Source organism: Tiliqua scincoides, chromosome 1 (genome assembly GCF_035046505.1).
Source record: "Tiliqua scincoides isolate rTilSci1 chromosome 1, rTilSci1.hap2, whole genome shotgun sequence".
Lineage (NCBI taxonomy): Eukaryota > Metazoa > Chordata > Lepidosauria > Squamata > Scincidae > Tiliqua > Tiliqua scincoides.
The window spans coordinates 292,907,509-292,921,495 of NC_089821.1; the positions used below are offsets into that span (position 1 = coordinate 292,907,509).

Here is a 13,987-nt window from a genome sequence, read left to right on the forward strand (position 1 = left end):
CATGTTTACTCAGAAGTCCAATTATAGTCAATGGAGCTTACCCCCAGAGTCCCAGGTAAGTGTGAATAGGATTGCAGCCCAGGAGCCCAATCCTATGCACATTACTCAGAAGTAAATCCCATTATAGTCAATGGGGCTTACTCCCAGGTAAGTGTGGATAGGACTGCAGCCTAGGAGCCCAAGCCTATGCATGTCTACTCAGAAGTAAGTCCCATAAATCAATGGGGCTTACTCCCAGGTAAGCATAGATTGTGGCCTAAGACAGCTGACTTCTGGCAACAGATTAGCAAGGCAGCACTCACCTCCATTTGCCTGCTGGCCCCCACTGCTGCTGTTGCTCCTCTTCCAGCACTTTCTGGATTGCAAAGGGGTGCCAAGTGGAAGAGGAAGCCTCTAATGCTCTATAGCCCACCTAATTCCTCTTCTCTACACTTCCTCTTCCACCCCCTCCTTCCTTTTCCAACTCAGATATCAGGAAGTGCATAAGCTGGCACCACACCATGTAAGGGGAGGCAGGACAGTATTTGGCATGCCTCCTTAAGCACCAGGGGATCTTGGCTGAGGGGAGTCAAATGGCTATAAAATGCAAGAGATGTGTTACAGTTCTGTGAAAAACTAGCTGAGAATAGTTCATGTTAAATATCATTAATTTCTTTTTTCTCCCTCCAAAGCTGTACTTTTAAAGTACAGCTAAAAAACATAGAAGTCATTGCATGCTTCACATTATCCTACTCCCCAAAACTCAAGGATTAATTTCCATGTTGGAAAAAAGTGTGTTATAGTTTATAAAGTGAAAGGACCTTTTCTGCCTCTGGAAAATGGCTCAGAAAGCTGATACATGTTAAAATGTTCCAAAGTCATGTATCATGGAACAACAGAAAAATATTCCACTACCCCAAAATGCTAACACCTTCGGCATTTTGACTCAAAAAGAAAACCTGATCAGCTCAGTGGGCCTTACTCCCTAGTTTGCCGGCAGAGGGTTGTAGCCCTAATCTCTGTGTATGTGTTGGAGAAGATAACCACTGAAGTGGCAGAAGTCTTCCATTCTGTCTCACCAGAGATAATAAAAGACATTTTGGTGCCTAAAGAAGACATTTGAATGACATCCACCACAGTGGTAATAATAGACCAGTGGTTCTCAAACTTTTTAGAGGCCCTGGAGGCTGCTAACTTATAAATGCCAAGGGCTGTGGCTATAATGGTGATTGGAAGCAGGAAGCAGCTTGTTTAACCCTTGATGCACATAGCCTAACCTGACCTATCACTTTTGCAAACCACCAAAAATTGGCTCATGACCCACTGGTGGGTTCCAGACCCACAGTTGGAGAACCACTGAATTAGATAATTGCTTCACTTTAACAAGTACTCCATCACAGTAGGCAAGCTTTCTACTGAGATAGCTAGGTTTGTGCCTGAAGAAGAGATCTGTATAACACAAGTTTGCAGCACACTTCATAAGCCAATATGTTTAATCTATTGTATTTATTTACTTATTTATTATAACATTTCCTACCTTTCTTCCAAGGTGGAAATCAAGGTAGAAGATATAGGGTTGCTCATCTTCCACCTAGGCATGGACCAGACCTAGACCTGCTGAGTTGCAGCAAAGTGACTTCATTAGGTACCCTCTGATCATATTATGGATTCATTTTTTCCAGCCCAGGTTCTGTTGACATGGCCAGATAGACTTAGGGCCCAATCCTATCTAACCTTCCAGTGCTGATGCAGCCTCAGTGCAACTCTGAGGTAAAGGAACAAACATTCCCTTACCCTGAGGAGGCTTCTATGACTGCCCCCCCCACACTGCAAGATGCAGTGCATGCCCCATTGTCACAGCACTGGAAAGTTGGATAGAATTGGGTCCTTAGATGTTGTGTTGACACCTCCCAATCTGTCACTGTTCCACAGTACTCCATCTCTGCCTTTTGGGATTTATGAAATATCTTAATATATGGTACAGTTCTACCATCCTGAGTTGCACAGCAGGCTGCAGGATCCGGTAGTGAACATAAAACACCCATATTCAGGTGACACCTAGGCTCTGCGTTCATTGTTCAGAAAAAAAAAAAAACATTTCCAAAGCCTTCCCATGGATGTCTGAAGTCATCACATGCTTTTCCATTTCATGTGCAAATTGAGCTTTCTCTCTAGTCCCCCTTTCTCCCCTCCCCAAAGAAGAAGCACCATGACCAGCCTTTTCCCCTCTCACCACAATGAGTACAAAACAGGGGGCATACTGTAATTCTTAGTTACCCGTGTTGAAAAATAAGTGGACAGGTAGCTTAAATTGCTGCACTGAACCTTTCTTGCCATACAGGGGCTACAACTATCATAGTAGATACTGCATTTTATTAGGCTACAGTCCACCTCAGGCACATTCACAAGCAGCAAGATGGAATATCAATCTTTTAAATAAAGAAATAAAATCTCCCAAAGCTGTGCTACAAGCCAATATTTCACAGGTATTCTTGGAATCAATTACACATCTTAGCATCTGTTTTCAACAAAGGTGATGCAAAAGTGTTGAGATAATGGCATTCAGCCCTATGTTTAGGTGTCTTTTGCCCAAGGCCATAAAAAGCAGGAATCCAGTCTGCTATTCACATATAGCCTAATACAAAATATGCCTCTGCAAATTTTGGGATGAATTTATTCAGAATGCACAGGATCCAGCCAATGTTAAGCACTCAGGGCTGCAATCAGATCCCTCCTTACTTGGGAGGAAGTCACACTGAATATAGTGAACCTTCCAAGTACATAGGCCTTTCAGCATAATCCTATGCACTTGGTTGGCAACCTTCAGTCTAGAAAGACTATGGTATAAGCCTACAGCACCAGTATTCCCAGGCGGTCTCCCATCCAAGTACTAACCAGGCCTGACCCTGCTTAGCTTCCGAGAACAGAGGAGATCGGGCATGTGCAGGGTAACAGTTGAATACTATGTGCATCTACTCAGAAATAAGTGTCGCTGAGTAATTCAAAGGGAATTACTTTTAGGTAACTTTTGATTGGGCCCACTGTGTGTAATGCAAAAAAAGAAAGACACACTCAGCTAAATCACACAAAGTAGTTTGACACACCTCCAGTTCTTCTCTATTATACACTTGTTGCACAGACAAGTATAAATCTACACATACACACATTGTACAAGCCAAAGCAAGGTAAGTATCTGAGCTACATACCTGCTGTCACATACCTACCCGCATACAAAATTGAAATTTCACATTCAAGCATTCTTTATGGGGGGGGGAGGGACTGACACCCTTGGGTGCTAAAACAAATTCTTGTACCCAAGACTCCTCTAGGAGAAACTGTGTACTGGGGAATCTAGATGACTCCTAATATACTCATAACAATCTAATTACTCAACAGAGAGCTTCTTCATTTTGAGAATTCTTTTAAGTCAAAGACCAGGATGACAATGACCGACTTGGGATAGTTGGAGGGAGAAGAAAATATCCTTTCTCTTCCATCAACCACCATAGACTAATAAGACCATCTCATCATGTAAGAGCCCAAACACATCAGTACTTTTAATTATTTTATAGATCCAGAACAACGATTGAAGCTTTCCCTGAACATGATACTGCAAAATTCTCATCCTAACCAAGCTGTATCCTACCTGTGGCAGGAACTAATAATTAAAATGGTGGCCCTTATAAAGGAAAATATCATTGTTCTTTTATTCTTTCTTGCCCTGGAAGCATGCCCTTTTAATGCTAAAGCAGACCTTGAATTAGTAAGCCAAACAGCTCTTATCTCATGGCCATTTTGTTGTTTTAAAAACTCAACCCAAGTTACCAAATGCTAACCCTGCTCACAGAATTGCATACACTCAAAGAACTCTGAGAGTTCTTTCAGAGAGAGATAAGTAGGTAAATCAACAAAAGAGGAGACATTCTCCCTCTATTTGCCATGGATGTCAAAAGTCAAGTGTCTCAAAAACATGTAGGTCAATTTAACCATCACTGTTTTCCGTGGCAATAAACAGCAGTTCTTCTGGGACAGTTGGATTTTTTTTAAAAACTGCATAACTAGGAAAGAGAAAAGTCCTGTTTATCCAAGAACCAGATCTATGTCAATGATAGATCTATGTTAAAGATAAAACTGTCATTTCATTTTAACAGGCTCAATAGACTGGGAGGAGCCTTAATGGTGATTAAGTCACACCCATTTCCAGTTTTGATTGAATCAGTCCTATGACCTTCAGCCTAGAAAAGAGACGCTTGAGGGGGGACATGATTGAGACATACAAAATTATGCAGGGGATGGACAGAGTGGATAGGGAGATGCTCTTTACACTCTCACATAATACCAGAACCAGGGGACATCCACTAAAATTGAGTGTTGGGCGGGTTAGGACAGACTAAAGAAAATATTTCTTTACTCAGCGCGTGGTCGGTCTGTGGAACTCCTTGCCACAGGATGTGGTGCTGGCGTCTAGCCTAGACGCCTTTAAAAGGGGATTGGACGAGTTTCTGGAGGAAAAATCCATTATGGGGTACAAGCCATGATGTGTATGCGCAACCTCCTGATTTTAGGAATGGGTTAAGTCAGAATGCCAGATGTAGGGGAGAGCACCAGGATGAGGTCTCTTGTTATCTGGTGTGCTCCCTGGGGCATTTGGTGGGCCGCTGTGAGATACAGGAAGCTGGACTAGATGGGCCTATGGCCTGATCCAGTGGGGCTGTTCTTATGTTCTTATGTTCTTATGACCTTCAAATATCCAAACTGCTCACAGTCATCTCTGCAGTTCAGTCAAACATTCCAGGTACGCCCCCATGAATGTACACACGTGCCTTTTAAGATACACTTACTTCTGTCTTGGCACATTTGAACATACAGACAACTTACCCTACTGGCTCATTCACCAATGTAATTTTACCGAAGGCCATTTTCACACAAGAAACTAAGAAGTGCCTTTCTGCCTCTCTTCTATGTGCTATTTGAGTCACTTGCAAATGTTGCTAATGTCAGAAAGAGTACAGAAGATAATTTGAATGGAAAACCTAGAAAATAGAATTATACTACAGAAGGCAACAGTATAAAAGGTGCGTTAGCTCTTCCTCCTTCCTTCTTCACTCTATATATCCTAGAGTTGATCAGCCGGAAGAAAATAATAATGCTGTATTTGCTGTTAACAGCAGCACAGAGCTTTCCAGACAAAGCATGATTTTGCAGAAAAAGATGTGGAATTGCTGCTCTTTGTTGTTCTTAGCTTGGAAGATCCATCCCTCTTATGGCTGCAACTTTTGCTATGTGGGTATCACATTTTTGCAGCGTTCAAATGATAATACTCTGATGCTGGGAAAATGCAATTCTTCGCCTGGCTATCACAGTGGATGCAATTGTGTGGGATGTGGTCACATGAATGTCAACAGTACCTTACTTTTTTCAGAGCTAGGCACTCCTGCAGCACCATGAAGAAACCTCCATTTTACCTTGCCAGCAAGGTGCTGGGACCGGTGCTTTTCAACCTCTTCATCAATGACCTGGAGACAGGGGTGAGCAGTGAGGTTGCAAAGTTTGCGGACGACACCAAACTTTTCCGAGTGGTGAAGACCAGAAGTGATTGTGAGGAGCTCCAGAAGGATCTCTCCAGACTGGCAGAATGGGCAACAAAATGGCAGATGCACTTCAATGTCAGTAAGTGTAAAGTCATGCACATTGGGGCAAAAAATCAAAACTTTAGATATAGGCTGATGGGTTCTGAGCTGTCTGTGACAGATCAGGAGAGAGATCTTGGGGTGGTGGTGGACAGGTCGATGAAAGTGTCGACCCAATGTGCGGCGGCAGTAAAGAAGGCCAATTCTATGCTTGGGATCATTAGGAAAGGTATTGAGAACAAAACGGCTAATATTATAATGCCGTTGTACAAATCTATGGTAAGGCCACACCTGGAGTATTGTGTCCAGTTCTGGTCGCCGCATCTCAAAAAAGACATAGTGGAAATGGAAAAGGTGCAAAAGAGAGCAACTAAGATGATTATGGGGCTGGGGCACCTTCCTTATGAGGAAAGGCTACAGCTTTTGGGCCTCTTCAGCTTAGAAAAGAGACGCCTGAGGGGGGACATGATTGAGACATACAAGATTATGCAGGGGATGGACAGAGTGGATAGGGAGATGCTCTTTACACTCTCACATAACACCAGAACCAGGGGACATCCACTAAAATTGAGTGTTGGGAGAGTTAGAACAGACAAAAGAAAATATTTCTTTACTCAGCGTGTGGTTGGTCTGTGGAACTCCTTGCCACAGGATGTGGTGATGGCAACTGGCCTGGATGCCTTTAAAAGGGGATTGGACAAGTTTCTGGAGGAAAAATCCATTGCGGGGTACAAGCCATGATGTGTATGCGCAACCTCCTGATTTTTGAAATCGGCCATGTCAGAATGCCAGATGCAAGGGAGGGCACCAGGATGCAGGTCTCTTGTTATCTGGTGTGCTCCCTGGGGCATTTGGTGGGCCGCTGTGAGATACAGGAAGCTGGACTAGATGGGCCTATGGCCTGATCCAGTGGGGCTGTTCTTATGTTCTTAACTTTACAAGGGAAATGAAATTGACATAGCCTGCTTTACAGCCCAATCCTGAGCTACCCAGGCCTCCCGCTGGATCCTGAGCCTCCCATGCTACCGCAGGAGGCTTCTTGGGAGAAGGGGACGTTTGTCCCCTTCCCCCGAGTAAGGGAAGCAGTCCCGCAATGGGATTGTTCACCTTAGCGGCGACTGTTTGGTTGCCGCTAAAGTGAAGGCGCTCGTGTAGGGCAAGCAGCCCTCCACGAGCACCCGGGATCCTGCGGAGCTTGGCTCCGTGGACTCGCCTCTCCCCCGCCCCCGGAAACACCTCCCCCTCCTCGGAATGCCTCCCCCACGCCCCCGGGAACGCCCCCATTCCACAGCCTGGCAGTCACGGAGACTGCCGAGCTGCAGAACCTGGGGGCCCGCCGAGTGGTGGCTCAGTGCTGGCCGGAGCTGAGCCACCTCCGGCGGGAGCCCGGCAGTAAGCCCTGCAAACGGGTCTTACGGCACGATTGTGACTGTGGTCCATGCTGGGAAGGCGCAGTGCGGACCATAGGATTGGGCTCTCAGTCTTCAACTTAGCAAAGAGTCCCAACTGTGGGGTTTACTAGACTTTAGCTGGATATACAGTATTATAGGGTTAGAGGACATGTTTATACTATAGACTTAAATGTGTGAACCAATTTTTCTTCTTCCCAGAAGATTCTGGAAATATTAATTCAATGATGGATATGTATCATGGATATCTAAAAGAGTATTTTCAACAAAATTCCAAAGATTCTTTGAGGGAAGATGACAAAGGATATAGTTTGATGTGGAGACTGTAAATTTCACATCCTTATTTGTTAGCAGAAGTTAAACTGACAAACTTTACTTAAATGCGAGAAAGAAGAATGTGTTTCCCTTCTCCAGGATTGGACACCATACCTATGTCTACACACGCTTTAAGGCAGTGGTGCATGAGATCAAGTGAAATTTGGGTCCCGCCATCTTGGATTGCGCAGGGTCTTGTGATATTTGGGCACTGCCATCTTGGATCACATGAGATTTGGGCATTGCCATCTTGGATCATGTGAGATTTGGGTATTTCCCTTTTGGATTGTGTGAGATTTCACACAATCCAAGATGGTGCCACCTGGCTGAGCCAGGAAGAAGAGGCTGCATGGGTGCTGTGACCCTGGTAAGTTTGGGAACCACTACTTTAGGGAGTATAGAGTGACACAGCAGTTCTCCCCACCAGTCCTGGAAACACAGAAAGACATTTTTCACAGAAAGACATTTCTCCTTTTATTGTAAACCAATAATTCTACGAAAGAGTTGTGAAAGAATCAGGAAGAGAAGTGAGCTGGTATGGTTTATTTAGTCATATGTTACTACATCCAGGCAGCCCCGAGATTTCAGAAGGAAAGAAGAAAGTGGAGCTCCTACATTCAAATGCACTAGGTCAATGTTTCTCAAACTGTGGGTCGGGACCCACTAGGTGGGTCGTGAGCCATTTTCTGGTGGGTCCCCATTCATTTCAATATTTTATTTTTAATATATTAGTCTTGATGCTACTATGGTATGTGACTGCATTTGAGGAAATGTTACAGATCTGTACTTTTAACAAGCTTCTATGTATATTCTTTTAACAATGACAGTAAATGGGACTTACTTCTGGGTAAGTGTGGGTAGGTAGAAGTGTGGGTAGGGTAAGTGTGGGTAGTGAGGATGTCACTTCTGGTCATGACTTCCAGTGGGTCTTGAAAGATTCTCATTCTAAAAAGTGAGTCCCAATGCTAAATGTGTGAGAACCGCTGCACTAGGCGGGTGCTGCTGGAAATAATGTATATAAGGCGCACGTGTGACATGTGAGGGTCTCCAACAGTGTGCTATAGCACACCCAGTAGTATATTCAGACTAACATGTATTATATATGAAGATTGTGGTATCCCAGGAACTCTTCCTAATCAAATGCAGTTTCTTGACGTAATGCCTGTCTTTGGATCACTTTCCTGACAAATGAGTACATAAATGAGGTTATACCAATCACCCTTTTGCTTTCTCCTAAGAGCCATTTAAGCTTTCATTTACACTTAAGTGGTGTTATAGTTAAAAACATCAGAGATCTGAATCTACTGAGGCAATCAGCATTTGCCATGATGCTCCACAATAGTCCGCTGGGTTAACAACTATCAAGGAAAGAAAATTATATCCCTGTGGTTCTGTATATTTTTGAAAATATGACTTTCATGCAAGAAAAGACACTGTGAAGTGCTTTACATAAAAGTCTCCTTATAACAACCAACTGAGATGGATTTTGCTATTCTAGTTACAAGTGCCTTGCACTTAAGATGAAAGCTGTACACTTTTGCCCTAAGATTATATACTTCTGGCACCATGTCAGTAAACATTAAGAACCTAATCAAGAACATATTGACCCAGGAATGGTAGGAAAAGCACATGCAAGTGTTTTCAGGATTGAAAGAGCACAGAAATTTTTTAAAAAAGAAAAAAGACAAATCATACAGGTTGTTGTCAAAGCACAATGCTTGCCTATATGCAGGTTTTGCCAAAAATAAAATTTTGAACCTTTTGCTTTTGCAGGTTTTATTTCCTTCACTTTTTAATAATGTGGGGGAAAGTCTTCTGGAGAGATGTTATTTCATTCAGGTAAACTAATATACAAAATGAAACATTGATGCAGTATTCAGTGTCCAGAAGTATCTGAATTCTTATTCCAGACACATAGCCATATTTGTGCGAGCTCACACACATGCATGGCGGTGACATGTACATTCCGAAGCACCTTAAAGACAAACAGATTTATTGTGGATATACTTTTGTGCACTGGAGTGCTAATGATAATGAGCTTCTAGCCTACAATGTTACTTGGGGCCCAATCCTATCCAACTGTCCAGTGCTGATGGAGCCATACCAGTAGGGCATGCGCTACATCTTGCAGTGGGAGGGGACAGTCATTTGTTCCCTTACCGTAGGGCTGCCCTGTGGCTGCATCAGTGCTAGAAAGCTGAATAGGACAGTAGTGTTAATGTGTTTTTATTTGTTTTTAAATTATGTTTTTAATATGTTGTAAGCCGCCTTGAGTCCCTTTGGGGAGAAAGGCGGGGTAAAAATAAAGTTATTATTATTATTATTATTATTATTAGTGTTCCCAGGAGAGGGGAACAAAATGGTACCATGCCATGTAAGTGCCCCCTTGCCTTTGGAGCCCTTCCGGGTAGTAAGAGCAACGCGGAGGTGTTTCCACCCATTACTCTCACTACCCAGAATACTTCCGAGGTAAGGGGGACAAGGCATGTTGAGGCATCATTCCCCCCCTCAACTTATCATTTTGTCCCCATCTCCCCCCCCCCCAGAATACCACTGGGATAAGATGGGGCCCCAAGTGTGGTTTAAGCATATTAACATGCACAGAGCATACATTTATCTCATGTCCTGAGACCATGTGTTAATGGCACAGCTCAATGGTTTGGTGGGGAATAAAGAGGAAGGCAAGGGTGAAAGGTGCAACAAACAAGCTTTTTACTGTGGGTATAATTTTAGCATTAATTCAGAAGGAGCATCAAAATAAAGGAATTAAAAGAAAGTCCACATTTAAATACTTTATAGGTTCTCATAAGGTATTAATAAATTTGGCCTTATTTTGTTCAGAGCCCATGACACAAAATCAGACTATTGCTCTAATCTTAAAACACACTACGTTTCACAGCAACACTGCCCATCACAATCATTTGTGCTGTCTCAGATTTGTCTCAGTATACTCACACCTGGATAATGTCTTTCCTCTAAACCAGATGTCCCCAAAACCCAGCCTGGGGGCCACTTGTAGCCCTCAAGGACTCCCAATCCAGCCCCCAGGGAGCCCTCAGTCTCCAATGAGACTCTGGCCCTCCAGAGACTTGCTGGAGCCTGCACTAGCCTGACGCAACTGCTCTCAGCATGAGGGTGACTGAACAACCTCTCGTATGAGCTGTGGGACGAGGGCCCCCTCCACTGCTTGTTGTTTCATGTCTGTGATACAGCAGAGGCAGCGAAGGAAAGGCCAGCCATGCTTTGTGCAAGGCCTTTTATAAGTCTTGAGCTATTGCAAGGCCTTCATTCATTCATATAAGTTCCATCTCTAATATATTCATTTATGTAAATTTATACAAATTTGAAATGTAAATTAATTATTTTTTGTAAATTAATTATTTTTTTTCCCCGGCCCCCGACATAGTGTCAGAGAGATGATGTGGCCCTCTTGCCAAAAAGTTTGGACACCCCTGCTCTAAACCAATGATGGCCAACGTTTCAGTTTTTGTGCTCCTTCTTGTTGGTAACCTTGATGGCAACTAAGTTGATTACGGCGCTGGGGCACCTTCCTTATGAGGAAAGGCTACGGCTTTTGGGCCTCTTCAGCTTAGAAAAGAGACGCCTGAGGGGGGACATGATTGAGACATACAAGATTATGCAAGGGATGGACAGAGTGGATAGGGAGATGCTCTTTACACTCTCACATAACACCAGAACCAGGGGACATCCACTAAAATTGAGTGTTGGGAGAGTTAGAACAGACAAAAGAAAATATTTCTTTACTCAGCGTGTGGTTGGTCTGTGGAACTCCTTGCCACAGGATGTGGTGCTGGCGTCTAGCCTAGACGCCTTTAAAAGGGGATTGGACAAGTTTCTGGAGGAAAAATCCATTATGGGGTACAAGCCATGATGTGTATGCGCAACCTCCTGATTTTAGAAATGGGTTATGTCAGAATGCCAGATGCAAGGGAGGGCACCAGGATGAGGTCTCTTGTTATCTGGTGTGCTCCCAGGGGCATTTGGTGGGCCGCTGTGAGATACAGGAAGCTGGACTAGATGGGCCTATGGCCTGATCCAGTGGGGCTGTTCTTATGTTCTTAACCTTCAGTCTCGAAAGACTATGGTATCGTGCTCTGAATGGTGGTGCTGGAACAGCATCTAGTGTGGCTGAAAAGGCTGATTCGGGAGTGACAATCCCTTCTACACTGGGAGCAAGAATAGTGTGTCCCTGGTCTGTCTCCCTGGCTATGGGCCTTCCTTCTTTGGCTCTTTGCCTCAGTCTGTTGGCAAAGTGTCTCTTCAAACTGGGAAAGGCCATGCTGCACAGCCTGCCTCCAAGCAGAACGCTCAGAGACCAAGGTTTCCCATCTGTTGAGGTTCATTCCTAAGGCTTTCAGATCCCTCTTGCAGATATCCTTGTAGCGCAGCTGTGGTCTACCTGTAGGGCACTTTTCCTGCACAAGTTCTCCATAGAGGAGATCCTTTGGGATCCGGCCACAGTCCATTCTCACGACATGACCAAGCCAATGCAGGCGTCTCTGTTTCAGCAGTGCATACATGCTAGGGATTCCAGCTCGTTCCAGGACTGTGTTGTTTGGAACTTTGTCCTGCCAGGTGATACCAAGGATACGTCGGAGGCAGCGCATGTGGAAAGCGTTCAGCTTCTTCTCCTGTTGTGAGCAAAGAGTCCATGACTCACTGCAGTACAGAAGTGTACTCAAGATGCAAGCTCTGTAGACCTGGATCTTGGTATATTCCGTCAGTTTCTTGTTGGACCAGTCTCTCTTTGTGAGTCTGGAAAATCCTTTAACAATTGTGCAGAGGAGAGAATTTCAGCAGGTGCACTTGTCATCTCATCTGCTGAAATTCCCTCTTCTACCTAATTGTTAAAGGTCTAGGAGCTCTAGAGTTGTAAGGTTGGCCACCACTGTTCTAACAATGGAGCCACCCTGAAGAAGACACCATCTACAAATCTCTATGAGCCAGTTTCTTTCTCTAGTCATTCACCTGCCTAGCCTGTTCAGCCACGAGATTTGCCAAAGTCTGTCTTCAGCTTCTTATAGGTCATTTCCATTGGCCAAGTCAGCCAGTTCGATAAGCACCATCTTAAGTATTTATTTGCTGATGCTAAAGGTTTTAAGAGTTGGCCTTAAAGTAGATCATCATACAACCTTAGGTTTAATGGCAGTTTATGAGTTATTAAAAGGCAAGCATGTCTTCTTTTTAAGTTCTAATCCTCAAACAAGTTGCTTCTGTTAATCAAGATTAACTAGAGGGTGCAGCCAATTTGGATTAAAGCAAAGCAGATTATATCTTCTGTTCAAATTAGGAACACTTTTTCAATTTTTAAAAAGATTTTTTGTATGTGTGTTTTTTAAATGAAACAAATGTAAGTTTGAGAGACCTTAACTTCAAATCAAGAGTGTTCACACCAGAACTCTTCCACATTTAATTATAAATTAAGTACAAAGTTAATGCTGAGGGAATAAAGAGTAAAGTTACAGATTCCATGCAGAAAAATCTTTAAAGTTACAAAGGTCACATAATACCATTTCCTCACATCCTCCACAGTTTTAATTCTGAAGCAGTAACCCCCTGATTTGTACAATAGCTACAGCAGTATGTTCAAGTCACCATAAAGTCTGCATATAAAATCCAAATTATTTTTACCAGTTCCCTTAACCTGACACAAGTTATCCTGTTATTGGTTCTTAGGATCAAAGTGTCTGTTTTACATGGGTGTCATGACCAAACATCCCAACATGGTTTAATAACCAGAATAAGCCATTGTATCTCTTCACAGTTCTGTTCTATTTAAACATATACAGTACGCAAATGTCTTACAAACTAACATAGAAACACTACTGTATACTTGCACCACTCCTATCTAGTTATTTATAAAAATAAGTACACCCTGCTTTTTGGTCCTGAAACCTACCCCCATGGCAACTTAAAGCAATTCACAAACAACAAAAAAGAAAACTCCCATTAAAAACCAGAGAATCACGGGGAGAAAAAGGGAAGCCAGCCCAAACGTGCCATGCTAATATGGTTGGCAACCTTCAGTCTCAAAAGACTATGGTAGAAGCCGACAGCACCCGGTACTCCCAGGTGGTCTCCCATCGAAGTACTAACCAGGCCTGACCCTGCTTAGCTTCCGAGATCAGACAAGATCAGGTATCTGCCCCACAAAAGCACCAGAACACTAACAAAGAGGGGGCCAGCCCTGGGTTAGGAGTTCCATAACCTGGGTGCCACACCTGACAAGTCCTGTGCTCCCTACCAGCCACACCTCTGATGACAGTGGGATGCAAACCAGAGCCTCCATTCATGACCTCAGGGAGTAGTGAGGATCAGTGGTGTCACTAGGGCTTGCGCCACCCATTGCGGGAGGCCAGTGTGTCATCCCCATGATAGATCTCCTCCCAGGCAGTGGGTGGGGCAATGCCCTGGGCGGTGGGCATGGTGATGAACCACCACCCCATCCCCGCTGGTTTTTTTACTATAACTTTTGATAGAATAGAGATATTTCAACGCCGTTTGTTTCACTGCATTCTGCATGAAATTATGCATTGAATGATATATAACATGATGGTATTATTACCCTGCACATGCCCAATCTCGTCTGATGTCAGAAGCTAAGCAGGGTTAGCCCTGGTTAGTACTTGGATG

At 43.7% G+C, this 13,987-nt stretch overlaps 1 pseudogene; it reads right to left on the reverse strand.

Annotated features, from left to right (window-relative positions):
- Positions 1–2,826: 2,826 nt before the first annotated feature.
- On the reverse strand, positions 2,827–2,942 carry LOC136637638 (5S ribosomal RNA; annotated as a pseudogene).
- Positions 2,943–13,987: the final 11,045 nt, after the last annotated feature.